The 17,897-nt window shown below is 37.6% G+C and overlaps 1 long non-coding RNA gene across 3 annotated transcripts in view; it reads right to left on the bottom strand.

The window, feature by feature from the left end:
• Nucleotides 1–12,925: 12,925 nt before the first annotated feature.
• The window catches only part of LOC136385474 (uncharacterized), a 299,892-nt gene continuing 294,920 nt past the window's right edge, over nucleotides 12,926–17,897 (bottom strand). For all 3 annotated transcript variants that reach the window (XR_010747831.1, XR_010747829.1, XR_010747830.1), the window contains one exon: nucleotides 12,926–14,331. This is a non-coding gene — a long non-coding RNA (uncharacterized lncRNA). The remainder of the gene's footprint in view (nucleotides 14,332–17,897) is intronic.

The raw sequence follows: 17,897 nt of genomic DNA, 5'->3' as shown, positions 1-17,897 counted from the left end.
GCCCTGCCTACATAATTATGACAGCAACGCCTCAGCAGAACTCCACCCAAGAACCTCACAGAACACTGCACTTGATATAATCAATATAAAATGCTTGTCTACATCACAGATAAGAAATAGTTTCTTATTATTTTTGAGATTTACATGTCCCTGATTAATAAAAGATATATTTTAATATTTAAAAAAAATGGTTGACTACCCCTAAGAGTGAGCTTGTACCATGATGTCATGCTCTTCCCCGCCTGTGTGTGATCAAGGGTATATAAACAGCCCCTGAACTATTTTTGGAACTGCATGATTTGGGCCTGCAGATGCCCCGTGTCAGCCATATGTGGCCAGCATATTTAATAAATCTCCTCCTCTAATTAAACTCTTCAAAATTAAAAAAAAAGAACATCACAGAGGCAAAACTTGTAGTATAGTGCCACCTGTTGGAAAAAAAAATAAGATACCTCTCAAAACTTAAAAAAAATTACTTTGTTATTTGCTTTTTCTCATTTTTTCTTCTTTATCTTCTTTCTCTTTTTCCAATTTGAACTTCATTATCCTTTGTTGTTATATTTTTCCTTGTTTTTTCTTATTGTAAAGGTTTTAGTTCTGACACTTTCCTTTTTTTCCTTTCTTTCTCTCTTCTTTTTTCTTCTTTCTTTTTTTTTTCTTTTTTTCCTCTCATATCAATTTCATGTTTTTTCATATTTTCGACTAAAATTTTTGTGGTATTTTGTTTATTTTACTTTACTTTATCTCTCTTTTTTCATTTTTCCTCAGTTCTTGTTCCCTGTTCTCTGTAGTTTTTGTTCTACTTATCATTATTTATAGATTTTTTATTATATATTTTAATTTTAATTTCAAATTTTTTAGTTATTTCCTCTTAGTGTTATTAACAATACTACTCTTAAATGGCATTAAAAAAGAAATAAAATATGGATAAACAAGACAGAGACGTAGCTCAGATAGGTTATGAAAAATTTGCATTACATGGAAACCTTGGAGATAAATAACATAGAATTCAAGTTGAAGTTCTAAAAGTACTCAATAAGATATAACAAAGCACTGAATGGTAATTTAATGAGCTCAAAAAACAAGTTAATGAATGAAAAGGGTACCTCACCAAGAAAATTAAAACTCTAAAAAATAACCAAGCAGAGATGAAAAACTCAATACATAAACTGAAAAAGGAGGCAGCAAGCTTAGCTAATAGAACAGGCCAGATAGAGGAGACAATTAGTGACATTGAAAACAGGCAACTAGAGATACTACAGAGAGAAGAAGAGAGAGACTCAAGAATAAAAAAAAAGAATGATAAAGCCCTACAAGAATTGTCTGACTCTATTAGAAAGAGCAATATAACAATAATGGGTATATTGGAAGAAGAAAAGGAAAAGGGAATGGGCAACATATTTAAACAAATAATCAATGAGAACTTCCCAAGTCTGAGGAAAGAGATGGAGCCTTGAATCTAAGAAAAAAACAGAACACCCAGTTACCTCAACCCAAAAAGACCTACTCTAATAAACATTGAAATGAAATGATCACAAATCAATGACAAATAAAGAATACTCAAAGCAGGTAGGGAAAAGAAGAATATAACATATAAAGGAAGGCCCATTAGGTTATCATCAGATTTCTCAACAGAAACTCTATAAACCAGAAGAGAGTGGACATCAACATTTAAAATATTAAAAGAGAAGAACTACCAGCAAAGAATACTATATCCATTAAAGCTATCCTTCAAATATAAAGGTGAAATAAAAACATTTACAGAAATAGAGAAGCTGAAGAAATTTATCAACAGAAAATTCCCACCATGAGAAACACTAAAAGGGGTTATCTGACCAGATACAAAAAATGAAACAAAACAAAACTACAAGTAAAAATTTTAACAAATCCACAATAAAAACAAGGATAATCTGTGACAACAATAATATAAAAGGGAAGAGGACAAAAAACAACAATAGCAAAGGAGGATAGAGTGAAGAAGTACTGATGAGATAATGGATTCTAAAAAAAATGACAATTTTTCTTATAATAAACTAATAGTAATCACCCCAAAAAGTTCCACTACTAAAAATCATAGTTTAAGAAAAAAGAAACAGAAGACAGAAATATTGAATATCAACAAACAAAAACAAATAACAGAATACAAAAGTGAAGAAACAAAGAAGACACGGAACTATCAGAAAGCAATATATAAAATGAGATTAGGAAATTCTCAAGTGTCAATAATTATACTAAATGTAAATGGTTTAACTAATAAATAAGGAGGCACAGAGCAGCAAATTGGGTCAAAAAGCAAAACCCAAACATATGCTTTTTTAAAGAGGCAATTATAAGATGCAATGATAAAAATAGACTGGCCCTGGCCAGTTGGCTCAGCAGTAGAAGAGCATCGGTACAGCGTGTGCATATCCCAGGTTTGATTCCTATTGAGGGCAGACAGGAGAAGCACACATATGCTTCTCCAGACTTCCCACTTTCCTTTCTCTCTGCCTATCTCTTGCCCTCCTGCAGCCAAGGCTTCTTTGGAGCAAAGTTTACCTGGGTGCTGAGGATGGCTTCACGAACTCCATCTCAGCCTCTAGAATTTCTCTGGTTGCAACTGAGCAATGACCCAGATGGGCAGAACATTGTCCCCTGGTGGGCATGCCAGGTGAATTCCAGTTGGGCACATGCAGAAGTCTTTCTTTCTGCTTTTCTGCTTCTTACTTCAGAAAAAAACAATAGATTCAAAGGGAATGGTTGGAAAACAATTCTCCAAACAAATACTATCCAAAGTAAGGCAGGGGTAGCCATACTCATATCTGACAATGCTGACTACAAGACAGCAAAGGTAGCCAAAGACAAAGATGGTCATTTCATAAAAATAAAGGGAACATAGTATCAAGAAGATATAACACTTCAAAAGCCTGACCAGATGGTGCAGTTGAAAAAGTGTTACACTAGGAGGCGAAGAACCCAGGTTCAAGACCCCGAAGCCACAAGCTTGATCATGGGCTTATCTGGTTTGAGCAAAACTCTACAGCTTGAGCAAAGGTCGCTGGCTTGAGCAAACAGTTGCTCAGTCTGCTGAAGACCCCCCCAATCAAGGCACATATGATTAAGTAATCAATGAACAACTAAGGTGCTGCAACAAAGAACTGATACTTCTCATCTCTCTCCCGTCTTATCTATCTATCCCTATCTGTCTCTCTCTCTGACTCTCTCTGTCTCTGTCATACACACAAAAATAATACTTCTTGATATATATGCACTAAACCAGGGAGCACCAAAATACATAAGACATCTACTAACAGATCTAAAAATAGAAACTGACAAAAAAACAGTCATACTTGGAGATCTCAATACACCACTGATATTTCTAGATTATTAATCTAAAATAAAATCAATAAAGAAATATTGGCCTTAAATAAAACACTGGAACAAATGTACATAATAGATATCTACAGGACATTTCAGCCCAGAACATCAGAGTACAAATTCTTCTCCTGTGTACATGGTACCTTCTCAAGAATAGACCACATATTGAGCCACAAAACTAACATCAACAAATTCAGAAAGATTGAAATTGTACCAAGCATGTACTCTGATTATAAGGCTTTGAAATTAGAATTCAACAGCAGGAAAAAAAAGTAAACAAACTCACAAAAATGTGAAAATTAAGCAACATACTTCTAAAAAATGACTAGGTCAAAGAAGAAATAAGAGCAGAGATCAGAAGATATATACAGACAAACAAAAATGACAAAACAACATATCAGAATCTCTGGGATTCAGCAAAAGCAGTAAAAAGAAGGAAGTTTATATCATTACAGGTTTATATAATAAAAATAAGAGAGCCCAAGTAAACAACTTAATATCACCTCTTAAGGAACTAGAGAAAGAACAAAGGCAACACAAAACCATCAGAAGGAAAAAAATAATAAAAATTAGAGTAGAAATAAATAAAATAGAGATAAGAAAAACTGTAGAAAAAATTAATACAAAAAAAACTGTTTTTTTGAAAAGATCAATAAAATTGACAAACCACTGGCAAGACTCATAAAGAAAAAAAAATAGAAAAGACTTATATAAACAAAATCCAAAATAAAAGGAGAAATTACTACAGACATCACAGATACACAAAGGATCATTGTAGAATACTATGGAAAACTATATGCCTCTAAATTCAACAATCTAGAAAAAAATGGATAAATGCCTATAACTATACAATCTTCCTAGACTGAATCACAAAGAAGTGGAAAGCCTAAACAGACCCATAAGCAGGAAAAAAAAATAGAAACAGCAATCAAAAGCCTCCCCAAAAATGAAAGTTTGGGTTTAGATGGCTACACTAGTGAATTCTACTAAACACTCAAAGAAGATTTGATTTCTATCCTTCTCAAAGTCTTCCAAACAATAGAAAATGAAGCAATACTTCTATAAGTAAACAAATTTTATGAGGCCAGCATAACCCTCATAACAAAACCTGGCAAGGAAATTAAAAAAAAAACAACACAAAAACTACAGACATATCTCTAATGAATACAGATGCAAAAATTATAAACAAAATACTAGCAAATTGAATACAACAACACATTAAAAGTAATACATCATGATCATGTGGGATTCATCCTAGGAGCACAAGAATAGTTCAACATAAGTAAAAGGATTAGCATAATACACCATATCAACAAAACAAAGAACAAAAACCATATAATCCTATCAACAGATGCTGAAAAGACATTCGGATAAATACAAGTAAAGGTAAAAATAAATGAATATAACTATATCAAACAAAGAAGCTTCTATACAGGAAAAGAAACAGACAACAAAACAAACAGCCAACTATATATGAGATGATATTTGCAGAGAGCAGTTCAGATAAAGGGTTAATATCTAACATACATAAAGAACTCACAAAATTAGCAACAGACAAGCAAACAATCCAATAAAAAAAATGGGAAAAGGACAAAAACAGACACTTCTCCCCCCCCAAAAAAAAATACAAATGGTCAATAGATACATGAAAAGATGCTCATCTTTACAAGCTGTTAGAGAAATGCAAATCAAAACTACAATGAGATACCACCTCACACCTGTTAGATTAGCTATTATCAACAAGACATGTAATAACAAGTGCTGGAGAGGCTGTGGAATAATAGGAACCCTCATCCACTTTAAGAGGAAATGTAAATTAGTACAACCACTATGAAAGAAAGTATGGTGGTTCTTCAAAGTATATATGTTAAGAATTGAACTACTATATGACCCAGCAATCCTTCTACTGTATATATACCCTGAAAACTCAAAAACACTAGCACATAAAGACACATGCACCCCTATATTCATCGCAGCATTCTTCACAGTGGCCAAGACATGAAAACAACCAAAGTGGCCTTGAATAGAGGATTGAATAAAGAAGATGTGGTTCATACATTTAATGGAATACTACTCAGCCATAAGAAACGATGACATAGTATCATGTATAACAACACGGATGGGCCTTGATATCACTACACTGAGTGACTTAAGTAAATCAGAAAAAGCTAAAAGTTTATGATTCCACACATAGGTGGGATAAAAAATTGAGACTTATGGACATAAATAACAGTGTAGTGGTTACCTGGGGGAGGAAGAAGGGTGGAGAACATGGGAAATGGGGAGGGGGGAGGGTATAAAGAGGAACAAATATAAGGTGACAGAGAATAATTTGATTTTGGGTGATGAGTATACAACATTATTGACTATCTAAATGATGTGCAGATGTTTGCCCAAAATTTATGTACTTGAACTGACCAATGTCACCTGTTATATTTAATTTTCTACATAAAAAAAGAAAGATTGGAAGATAAATTTTAAGAAACTTCCCAAAATATACAGCAAATATACAGCAGTAAAGCAAAATATACAGTGTCAGTATTTTTTCAGAAATGTGAAGTTGCAAAAGTTTATTCTTTAGAATATTTTGGGGAAGCTACTGAAAACAGACATATGTATCCATTAAGAGAATAAAATGGCACAGTAATGATAGGTACTAAAAAGCAAGTAAGAGAAAAATATAATTATTAAATCCATGAAGACTAAATAGTTGTGTCTAAAAGGACATATAGTCATAATCTACTACATGATTTAGCCATCAATAAAATTTGTATGATAATAATAATATAAAGAGTGGCTATGGATTTAAATATAACTAATTATATATAACCATATTGGATGGATGGGATAGGAGATACTAGGCTGGGAAGTCTGTAAGCTATGTAAGAAAAAGAAATTACTTTCGTTTGTATTTGAAAGTGAAAGATAATGTATGAAACTAAATTCCAAAGAAATATGAGTATTACATGTTATTTATTTATATGAAGATATATATGACAATTAACATGTAAAAAAATTTAAATTAACCACATCTTCAAAATGGTAATGGTGATTGAAAAACACTGGGTACTTGACTATTTTTATAGAATTTATAGAACTATTTATTTTTAAAAGAATATATGCATAAATATTATATGTTATATATAATATACATATATTAAACTGAACAAACATTAAGTGAAATTTCAAAATGAAACTGAAAAGAAATAAACCAAAATGTTATCAGCAGGTATATCTACATGGTGAGATTATTAGTGTTTTTTGTGGGGTTTTTTTGTATTTTTCTGAAGCTGGAAACGGGGGCAGACAGTCAGACAGACTCCCGCATGTGCCCGACCAGGATCCACCCGGCACGCCCACCAGAGGCGACGCTCTGCCCACCAGGGGGCGATGCTCTGCCCCTCCGTGGCGTCGCTCTGCCGCGACCAGAGCCACTCTAGCGTCTGGGGCAGAGGCCAAGGAGCCATCCCCAGCGCCCGGGCCATCTTTGCTCCAATGGAGCCTTGGCTGCGGGAGGGGGGGGTGGAGAAGCAAATGGGTGCTTCTCCTATGTGCCCTGGCCGGGAATCAAACCCAGGTCCCCCACACGCCAAGCCGACGCTCTACTGCTGAGCCAACCGGCCAGGGCCGATTATTAATGTTTTTAATCTTCATTATATTTATTTGAATTCTAAAACTTCTTCAATAAATGTGGATTACTCTTATGAACAGGTTTTGAAAATATTTTGAAAAAGATGAGGAACTCAAAAATTATATAAAATACCTTACTATTGTGAACAATTTACGACATTAAAGGAGGTGAATATTTTCGGAAAATAAAGAAATACCTTGATATTAAAAAAAAATAGTTGTTTTTAATATATGATGCTTTTGGCTGAAAGAAACAGAACTCTAACCAACATGCTATATATTGAATAAGAAATCTAATGGAAAACAGTCTCAGGGTTTGTTTCAGTGTTCAAAGACATAATTTACAATCAAGCCTTTTCATTGTTCTGTTTCATCATCCTCAGGCTTGCTGCCTCTTGGTCTCAACATATCTTCTGCAGCTCCAGATAGTCACACAATATTTTAAAGCACAATAAGAGGATAGAGGGCACTCCTCTCCAAAAAAAATCACCTTTTTATACAAATCTCTATAAGGAAAAATTTTTTTCCATCTCTTTACTTTCATTCTATGTGCATCTTTTGTTCTGAGGTGGGTCTCTTGTAGACAACAGCATATGTATGGGTCCTGTTTTCTTATCCATGCAACTACCCTATGTCTTTTCTTTGGAGCATTTAATTCATTTACATTTAAGGTTATTACTGATATGTAGTTGTTTATTGCCATTTTATTTTTAAAATCTACATTCCTCTTTTACTATATTTCCCCCCCTTTGTTCTGTTTACAACAGGCCCCTTAACATTTCTTGCAGCTTTGGTTTGGTTGTAATAAATTCCTTGAGGGTTTTTTTTTTCTTGTAAGAATTTTATAGTTTTAGGAATTATTTATATTTATTTATTTTTTGTCTGGGAAGCTTTTTATTTCTCCTTCCATTATAAATGATAGCCTTGATGAATAAAGTAGTTTGGTTTTAAATTCCTGTTTTGCTTCACTTTGAATATTTCTTGCCAATCCCTTCTGAACATAAGTGTTTCTGTTGAGAAGTTGGATGTCATCCTCATGGAGCTCCTCTGTAGTTAGTTAACTCCTTTTCTCTTGCTGTTTTTAGTATTTTTTTTTTTTTTTGTCTCTTAACTTTGGCATTTTAATTATGATGTGCCTTGGTACAGGCCTCTTTGTATTCTTCTTTAATGGAACTCTCTGTGCTTCTTGAACTTGTGTGACTTTTTCAATCATCAATTTAGGGACATTTTTAGCTATGATTTCTTCAAACAGGTTCTCTGTCCCTTGTTCATTCTCTTCACCTTCAGAAACCCCTATCATGTGGATGTTGTTTCTTTTCATGTTGTCACAGAGGTGTTTTAAATTTTCCTCAGTCTTTTTGTGCCTCTTTTCATTTTGTTCTACTTCTGTGCTTAAGTTTATCTTGTCTTTTAAATCAATGACTCGATCCTCTGATTCATCCTGTCTGCTGTCAATTCCTTCTAAAGCAGCCTTCATTTCTGATATTGTATTTGTCATATCTGATTGATTGTTTTTTATTATTTCAATGTCATTTTTGATACTTGCTATCTCTTTAGTTAGGGGTCAGGAACCTTTTTGACTGAGAGAGCCATGAATGCCACATATTTTAAAATGTAATTTTGTGAGAGCCATACAATGACCTGTGTACATTATGCATTATCCAATAAAAATTTGATGTTGTCCCGAAGGACAGCTGTGATTGGCTCCAGCCACCCACAACCATGAACATGAGTGGTAGGAAATGAATGGATTGTTATACATGAGAATGTTTTATATTTTTAACATTATTATTTTTTATTAAAGATTTTCTGTGAGCCAGATGCAGCTATCAAAAGAGCCACATCTAGCTCATGAGCCATAGATTCCTGACCCCTGAGTTACGTGTTCATTATGTCCATCCATTGTTGCTCTAAGATCCTTGAGCATCCTAAAAATCATTATTTTAAACTCTGCATCTGTTGTTTGGTTACTTTTATTTCATTTAGTCCTTTTTATATGGATTTCTCTTGTTGATTCATTTGGGTCACATTGCTTTGTCTTCCCATTTCTTCTGTGTATTAGGTAGTGCTGTCTGACTTTGAATTTTTTGTGGTGTCTTTATGAGGAAGATGGGCTTGGTGGTACTGACTTCCTGGCCACCTGTATTTCTTGTTCTAGGAATGCTTCTTGAGTACTATTTTTCCTCCTGTTTTCTGTGAGTATTGAATAAAGATGGTCCTTTTGTGGGTATGGTTATTTTTTTAGACAGGCTGGCTCTCAGGGTCAACCTTGGTCATATGTGCAGTGTTCATCTTGTTGGGCGTATTTAATCTCCACAGTGTTTGGTGCCTGTTAGATTCCTCCTTTGGGCATGCTGATTGTGTAGCTAGCTGAGTCTAGAGCTGGTACTGTCTGCCACCCACTACTAATTGTGTTCATTCTAATTCTTCTTGGGTTGTCATCAGTTGTTGCTGGTAACCTGCTGTGGGCTACTCATCTGCATCTACTGCTCTTTTTGCTGTTTGTGTCTGTGTTTTCTGCACCTGGGTAGTTTGAGAGGGCCCAACCTGTTTATAAGCATCAGCTTCCCCCTGCTTACAGATGACAGTAGCTCTGTAACAGCCTGAAATTCTGTAAGATTTGCCTCCACTTTTAAGATACTCCAACTCCTCTTGCAGCTGCCTGGTATTCCCACCGAGTCTTTTGTAGAATAACTGTAGTGTGACCCCAGACTGACCTCACCCAACCAACCCATCTGCAGTTTGGATTCTTGTTGGGTTAGGGCAGCTGAGGTCAGGAATACAACATTTGTGGGACTAACTACTTCAGGAGTCCCTTGGTCAGGAGCTCAGAATGGAGAATGTGGCCCCTACTCCATAGCCTAATCCCTAAGCCACTGGTGGATACTTAAATTTTATTTCTCCCCAACAAAGTGAGCAGTGGGTTCAGACTGGAGTGGGGCCAACAGTCCTGCAAAAGTTTTTTCAGCTGGTGAGACCCTGGTCTCAGAGAGGAAGATTGATAAGAGTTCTTTCCTGGATCTGACTCTGTCTTCCAGAAAGTGACTGAGCCCCTCAACTTGATCAAACAATAGGCTCACAGGGACTCATGCTTTAAATGTCTATGCTTAGTCTAAGTTTCTCTATCTTCCTCCAGTGGAAACTATTCCAGCAGGTTAGGATATCCAGCACCTGGGCAGGCTAATTGTAAAGCTCCAACCTATTCAATGCACATGAGCCAGTGTACCTGTGCCAATCACAGAGCTCAATATTCACCTCAGCTGGGCCAGTTGTGAGGAACCCTTTCTTTGGATACCACTCTAGCAAGGGACATTAGGTCTTGAACTCATTCTCTCCACAGTTAGCCCATGGTTGTGCCAGCCTTGTGCCTCCCTGGCAGGAACTGGTGCAGAACAGTTTTGAGACACTGCCCATGACTGGCCCTCAGCAACCTTCTTGGAGCTATAAGCAATCCAGAGCTTGTGAGTACTTCTTCTGGGCCTAGGCACACATGGAAATACTAAGCTGCAAACCTAGGGTGGCTTTTACCCACATTGGGCCTGGGGGACAGTCCAATTAAAAGGCCAAAGTTCCCTGAATCTTGCTTCCTGTAGCCTCTGTCTGCTAGCTGCTTGTTGGGATCAACCACTGAAGTCCTCTGGTAGAGTCTGGAGCCTGTGGCAATTAAGGGATTAGGAAGAGTTGTTGTTGTGGCTTCACCCACAGCCCCAGGTGTCGAGAGACTCTGAGGGCAGAGCCGTTGCTTTTTCCCAGGCTGGTGCCACTGAGAAGAAACTGTTCCACCCAAGAAAAATGGAGACTGTAGTACTGGAGAATAACTCAGCACAGGAGTTCCAGTGGTCATCCCCCACAGAGTCTCTGCCTGGGCCTCCAACTTTACTCTCCTCATGCAACTCTCGTCCTCTCATCTCTCCCCCACCAGAGTTCCAGGTAAGTGGCTGTGAACAAGATTTTTTCTTCAGGCCATTTAAGATGGAGCCTGTATCTCCAAGAGCTCACTCTCTTTCTCACAGAAAAAAATGTGGTTCTTTTCACCATGAAATGCTGTCTGGGTGCCTCTTCTAGGCTCTGGGGCTTTGGGCTGGGGTTCTGGGCCTAGGACTGAGGACTCCCCTGACTTTAGGGTGACCCTCCTGACAGTGCGAGTTCCTCTGGAACCTCAGCCATCACTTGATCCTCGAAGCCAGGCAGCCCTTTCTATGTCTCCACCCTTCCTACCAGTCTTGGTATGGCTTCTTTTGTGATCCTTGGTTTTAGACTCTTCTTCATTTAGTCCAAAGTTGGTTTTTCAAGATGATTGTTCTTAAATTAAGTTTTAACTCAATTTGGTTCTGGGAGGTGGCATTGGGAACATCTGCCTACTCTGCCACTATCTTTGAATTTCCAGATGCAATAGATTCTTAAAAATATTATTTCTCCTGTTCAGCCACAGTCCAGCAGCACCTGAGGGACCATTAATTATGTTTTCCAGCATGTTAGTTAATTTCCATTGATGGCTTGATATAATCCATGCCTCCTGCTATTGATGCCTTTGGGTAGCCCCCTCCCACACTGAAGCAGAAGTTTCCCTGTCTTGTTTTAGTCAAAAGAACACAGCCAAAGGTACCCTGTCTCAGTTATGGAAGAAAATGTTAAGGATGCATTGCAGATTTTGCTTCTGTATTCTTGGACATGCTAAACCAATGTGGAAGAAGTCCAGCAACACTGATGATGTGACTATATGAAAAGGCCACATGAAGAAGCGGAGACCCAGCTTATTCATTATTTCAGTCAATCTTAGCATTCAGCTATCCCCACCAAGGTGTCAGTCTATGTAAATGAACACATCTTGTATGCTTTTGCTCCAATCATTATCTGACTGAAACCATGTGAGAGAACAAAAAAAAAAAGTCCAACAGAAGAACCACCAGACTGAGCCCAATAAATCCACAGAATCATGAGACATAATAAAATGGTTTTCATGTTAAATTGCTAAGTTTTAAGGTGGTTTGCTGTGCAGCAATAGATAACTGGAGCATACAGCTACCCTTCTTTCCTCCAGTTCCCAAAGATATGAATATTTTCTACTTTAAAGTCTTTTTTTTGGCAAATATCAGTAACATTTTCTCAGAAGGGGAAAAAAAACAACTTCTTTTTTTCTAAGTAAGCTGAAATATCAGAGGTATCATTATGTCCACAGCACTCAAATGGCCACATCATAATGTTCCTTAGAGACTTGGGCAGTTTTCTATGAAAGAAGAGGGACCTTCCGATATTTTTTAAATACTAATTCATAAGTAGCTGTTTAGGTTACTTTCATGTAAGCTCAGCTAGAGACAATAGCAACAGGGTAAAAAAAAAGAAAAGACAAAACAGGAGAAGAATGGATAAAAAAGAGAAGTAAAGGAGAGAGAGGGAGAGCTTATGAGTTGCTAAGCAAATCTCATGAGAATAAAAGTAACAAAAACCACATAGAAAAGTGCTACCTATCAAGTCTGCAAAAACAAGGAAATATAATGGCATGACATTCTGTTCAAAATGGGAGAGTAAAAGAAAGAGAAATAGTATATTATCTTTACCTTAGAGTAGCCTGATTTATAGTAATAATTATAATACATATATCTCACTGCGGAATAATTCCTATGTGGGATAATTACAATTATCCTCAAAATTGAGCTTTCTTCTCACAATTCTTTTAAGTCTACTTAGAATTTCTCTGTATATTACTGTCTGTTTTCCATAAATTTGAAACACTAGAATCTTCAGTTAATTTCAAGGATTGGCAATATTCTATGCACTGATGTCTCACAAAATCAAGATGAGTCTTATTTGAAAAGTCCAATCAGAATAACATAATTTTAATGAACTATCAAGATACATTGAATGTCAAGACATCAATTTTGTAGACTGTGAAATTTGATATTATCTTTTATTTGTTCACCTTAAGTAAAATGGATTCATCTCTCAAAGGCAAAATCACAATAAACAAATCCACCGATAATAACATATAAAACTTGAGACCAGTATACTAATTTATAATGAGTAATATGGTTATCACTAGGATGTTATTTGCAAAGCTTCTAGCACTAACAACTCAAACAGCCTTTGTAAGAACATTTTTTCATCTGATGTGTTATTATCAGGCTATGTGCAAGTCCTGCTTACCTGTGATTCATTCTATTATTTTATAGAGACATTGCATGCCATACCTCCTTGATTCAAAGACACCACTGATTAAAATGTAGCACTAATTTAGGGGAAAAAATAAATGTTTTACTGAATTTACATATTAATTATAAGTTGCATGTAGGCTTCAGGAGTATATGATTTGTACCTCGCATTGGGTAGGGGATCACGGGTTACATTAACTGAGTACATACAATACAGCAGATATTTTAGTAGGATTTAAAAAATACAACAGGAAATTTCTCATCATTATGGTGGCATAAGTAAACACAGTACTCTCCTCCTTCCACAATCACATTAAAATTACAACTAAACTACAGAATGACCATCATTCAGAATTGCCTAAAATCTGGCTGAAATGAAATCCTACAAAAAATGTTGTAGAGACAGTGACTACTCAGAGACCACACGGAGTGAACTGAGGGACTTATGGGAGACCACCTCACAATCTCCTATACAGGTTTCATGAGAAGGTCCTATAAGGGTATTTATTGATACACACATATAGAAGCAGAGATGAGGATGAGGAAGTCAGGAAGGAAAGATGAGAATGAAATCAAGAAGCAGAGAAGAGAATAAGGAAGTCAGGAAGAGGAACTTCTTTACAGCAGACAAAAGGACAAGGGGAGTAGCTCAAATGTCCCACCTATTGATTAATCAGAATTTTTAATTCTGTCTTTACTGTGCTGCATTGAACATAGTACTGTGTTCAGTACTTTTTGTCAGTGACTGCCACTGTGGCTTTTGCCTCAGGGCACTAAACTTTGTCCCTGTTCTATGTTAGTTATTGCTCAGGGCCTCTACATCTCCCTCTTTTTTGTTTGAGCTGTCTAATAAGGGTTTAGATCTTCAATAAATTCAGGAGGATGTTTTTCTATAGGTGGCAGTATTTTCAGTGAAAGGTGAAGGACTAGCATAGAGAAAAACAGATTTTCAGGGGTCACAGGCATGACTATTTTTAAAAGCTTTTTCAGCACATCCAGTTAGATGCTTCAAAAAGGTGATGTCAGGTGCTTCCAGAGTGCTTGGGAGTTGGTTATGTCTCCTCTTCTTTTTTGGGTTCATTGCCAGAGATGAATGTACTATCAGTTTCTAGATCTCTGGAACCAGGTTGCTTCCTAGGGGCTGATGCCAACTCATAATAAGGCTTCTCATTCCTCGCTGGTATCCAAAGAGGACCTGTTGATGACAAAATTGAAACATACCATCACCCACGGGTTAGCAATTTGACTGGACTCTGCCACTCAGGGCTAGCTAATACATCCCGGTACAACACTAGAGGCTAAGGACACTGATCAGCTAGTATAAATGCATCTCATCTACAGTAAGTCCAAATGAAAAAATGTTTAAAAATTTAAGAGTCAGCCCTGGTAACTTGGCTAAGTAATAGAGAGTTGGCCCAGCATGTGGATGTCCTGAGTTCTATTCCCAGCCAGGGCACACAGGAGAAGCTCCCATCTGCTTCTCCACCCTTCCTCCTCTCCTTTCTTTCTATCACTTTCTTCCCCTCCCATAGCCAAAGCTCCATTGGAGCAAAGTTGGTCTAGGCACTGAGGATGGCTCCATGGCCTCCAGCTCAGGCACTAGAATGGCTCCATTTGCAAAGGAGCAACACCCCAGATGGGCAGAGCATTGCCCCCTAGTGGACATGCTGGGCAGATCCTGGTCAGGTACGTGCAGAAGTCTCTCTGTCTCCCTCATTTCTCACTTCAGAAAAATGACAAAAAAATTTGTAAGAGTAAAAAGAGCCTTATACAATTCTTCTTGTGGGGTGAGTCTCTCCTTCTGACTCCTCCTTTATTGTTTGTGCCATCAGTGCTTAAGAAGGCCACTGGCTCTTTCTGTAATACTTGTAAGTTAGGGTGAATTCCTCAAGCTCCTAAAGTCTGTAAGAATGTCCCAAAGTTTCTTTTTTTTTTTTTTTTTTTGTATTTTTTTTCTGAAGCTGGAAACGGGGAGAGACAGACAGACTCCCACATGCGCCCGACAGGGATCCACCCGGCACGCCCACCAGGGGGCGATGCTCTGCCCACCAGGGGGTGATGCTCTGCCCCTCCGGGGAGTCACTCTGTTGCGACCAGAGCCACTCCAGCGCCTGGGGCAGAGGCCAAGGAGCCATCCCCAGCGCCCAGGCCATCTTTGCTCCAATGGAGCCTCGGCTGCGGGAGGGGAAGAGAGAGACAGAGAGGAAGGAGAAGGGGAGGGGTGGAGAAGCAGATGGGTGCTTCTCCTGTGTGCCCTGGCTGGGAATCAAACCCAGGACTTCTGCACGCCAGGCCGACGCTCTACCACTGAGCCAACCAGCCAGGGCCCAAAGTTTCTTTTTATTTACCTTCCAAGACAATCCTTATTCTAAAGTCTTTCCTTCCTCTCTTTTTCTCACCTGTCTTTATTTTCTCAATTCCTTCTCTTTTTGTTTCTTACCTCTGCACAAATCTTCTATAACTTGCACAAACCTTCTTATTTATTTAGAAATAACCAGTTTTCAGAACAACTTACTATTTTCCATTTTCTTTCAAAAGTACTTCCATACCTTATATCTTTTATCATTAAAATCATACAATTTCCTTCCAATTAAACAGAATTCACAATTTCCAAAAACTGTAACTTTCAAGGACAAAGTTAGTAATTAGCAATAATAGATTGATACTTTTATGAACATATTTCATGACTTCTAGAAACAGGTTTTTTCATTGGCAAACAAACTAAGACCTGTTTTAAAATATTTTCAAAAGATACAACAGACATTACAGGAAACTTTTGTTCAAAACATTCAAGAATATCAGAAAAATTCAGGATCTAGTTTAATTTCTGATACTCATAATTGTGTGCCAATGAATTTTGCTGAAATATCATTTTTTTCTAAAATTATTCTTAGTTTTTTTAAGAGTCAAATAAAAATTAATCTAGTTATAGTATGAAGTCCAGTTTTTTTGTTTGTTTGTTTTCTTGGGTTTTTTTTGTTTTGTTTTGTTTTATAGAGACAGAGAGAGAGTCAGAGAGAGGGATAGACAGGGACAGACAGACAGGAATGGAGAGATGAGAAGCATCAATCATTAGTTTTTTGTTGTACTTTGCAACACATTAGTTGTTCATTGATTGCTTTCTCATATGTGCCTTGACCGCGGGCCTTCAGCAAACCGAGTAACCCCTCACTGGAGCCAGCGACCTTGAGTCCAAGCTGGTGAGCTTTTGCTCAAACCAGATCAGCCTGCACTCAAGCTGGTGACTTCAGGGTCTCGAACCTGGGTCCTCCGCATCCCAGTCAGATGCTCTATCCACTGCGCCACCGCCTAGTCAGGCTGAAGTCCAGTTTTAACTTGGCCTGATAATTTGCATTAACACTACAAGAATATTAATTTATCATATTGGCTTTTTACAATTTGCTTTGCTGAAACTTAATAAGAATTTTTCAGATTGAGTTTTAATTAGACCCTCAGGGTACACATGAAAGCCAAGCTACACAGTTTCCATTAGGCTCTGCCTGCAATCTTTCTGAAAATGTCTCTCTTTGTTGCAATTAAAACATGACTGTGGTTGTAATGCAGTGGCCAATATTTGGGCCTTCTGTATTTCTGTCTCTATATTTTAACATGCTCTAATTATTTACTATATTAGGGTGCTGCCTCTTAAGAAGAGCCAATACCTTTTGGCAATCAGCATTTGTGTTGTCATAAGCCAATTGAAGGGTCAGCACATTTACTGCTTGTTCTGCCTGTTGTAAGATGGCAGTTTGCAGGTGATTAATGTTCTGATGGATGCTTGAAAAAATTCCTTAGAGGCCTTATCTAGAATCCAAACCCATGCCTTAAAAGCTACTGTGAAAATTTGAGAAAGGGCAGTGTGGTTTATGCAGACCTGAGCCTGGGGAGTGTCTTAAGTCCCAGCTCCTGTGAGCATATCAATAGGAATTGGAGCTCTCACATTCAGACTGCAGCTTGTGTCTGAGCTGCATCCTGGTATTCTTGTAGGCAGATACTGTATTGACCAGTGGTGGTTACTGTTTTCACTAACTCCTTCCAGTCCCATAGGGTTATTTTATATCCTGCTTCTATAGCCTCTACAATTTCTTTGGTGAATGTACTCTGTAATCCATTTTCTGTTATGCTTTCTCTTATTTCCTTAAACACTTGAAATATCAGGCTCTCATGTCCAATAGGCTGTCCAGGCAGGTGGGTTACTGGGTATGCATAAAAGCAATTTTCACTGTGCTTCAAACCCTCATGCAAGCATAAATTGATCATCCTTTCATTTTGTGGTGGAGCTGGTGGTGATGGTAATTCTGGCTCAGAAGGAGCCTTGGGGATTGAGGAGGTGACTAGTGAGCTTGGGGCTTATCAGCAGGAGGAATCTGATGATTTCTGCCCTGAATCAGGCATAGTGCCATTCAACAATGATTCAATGTTGTTAGATGCTGTACAGTCACTGACCCTAATGAGTTGTGGAGCCAGTGCTCTATTCACTCCCAGTCCTCAATGTCTAAGCTCCCTTCTTTCAGATACCAAGAACACTGTTGATGCACTATAATAAGCAGCTTTTTGAGTTGCATATTGGTGACCTTACATCCCACATTGTGGAGGAGATCATTGAGTTGGAGCTTATGGTTGCATTGCTTTGGAGTCAGGAAATTAAGGGGTCCCTAGCCTCCCATACTAGGTTTTCAATGCCAGGAAAAGAAGTCCCATAAATTCTGGCTGTAAAAATCAGCAAGGATTGAGGCTGAGGGAGATGGATGATTTTGGAAT

Source organism: Saccopteryx leptura, chromosome X (genome assembly GCF_036850995.1).
Source record: "Saccopteryx leptura isolate mSacLep1 chromosome X, mSacLep1_pri_phased_curated, whole genome shotgun sequence".
NCBI lineage: Eukaryota > Metazoa > Chordata > Mammalia > Chiroptera > Emballonuridae > Saccopteryx > Saccopteryx leptura.
The sequence above is the reverse complement of the archived record's forward strand: the minus strand, read 5'-3'. Positions and strand labels throughout refer to the sequence as shown.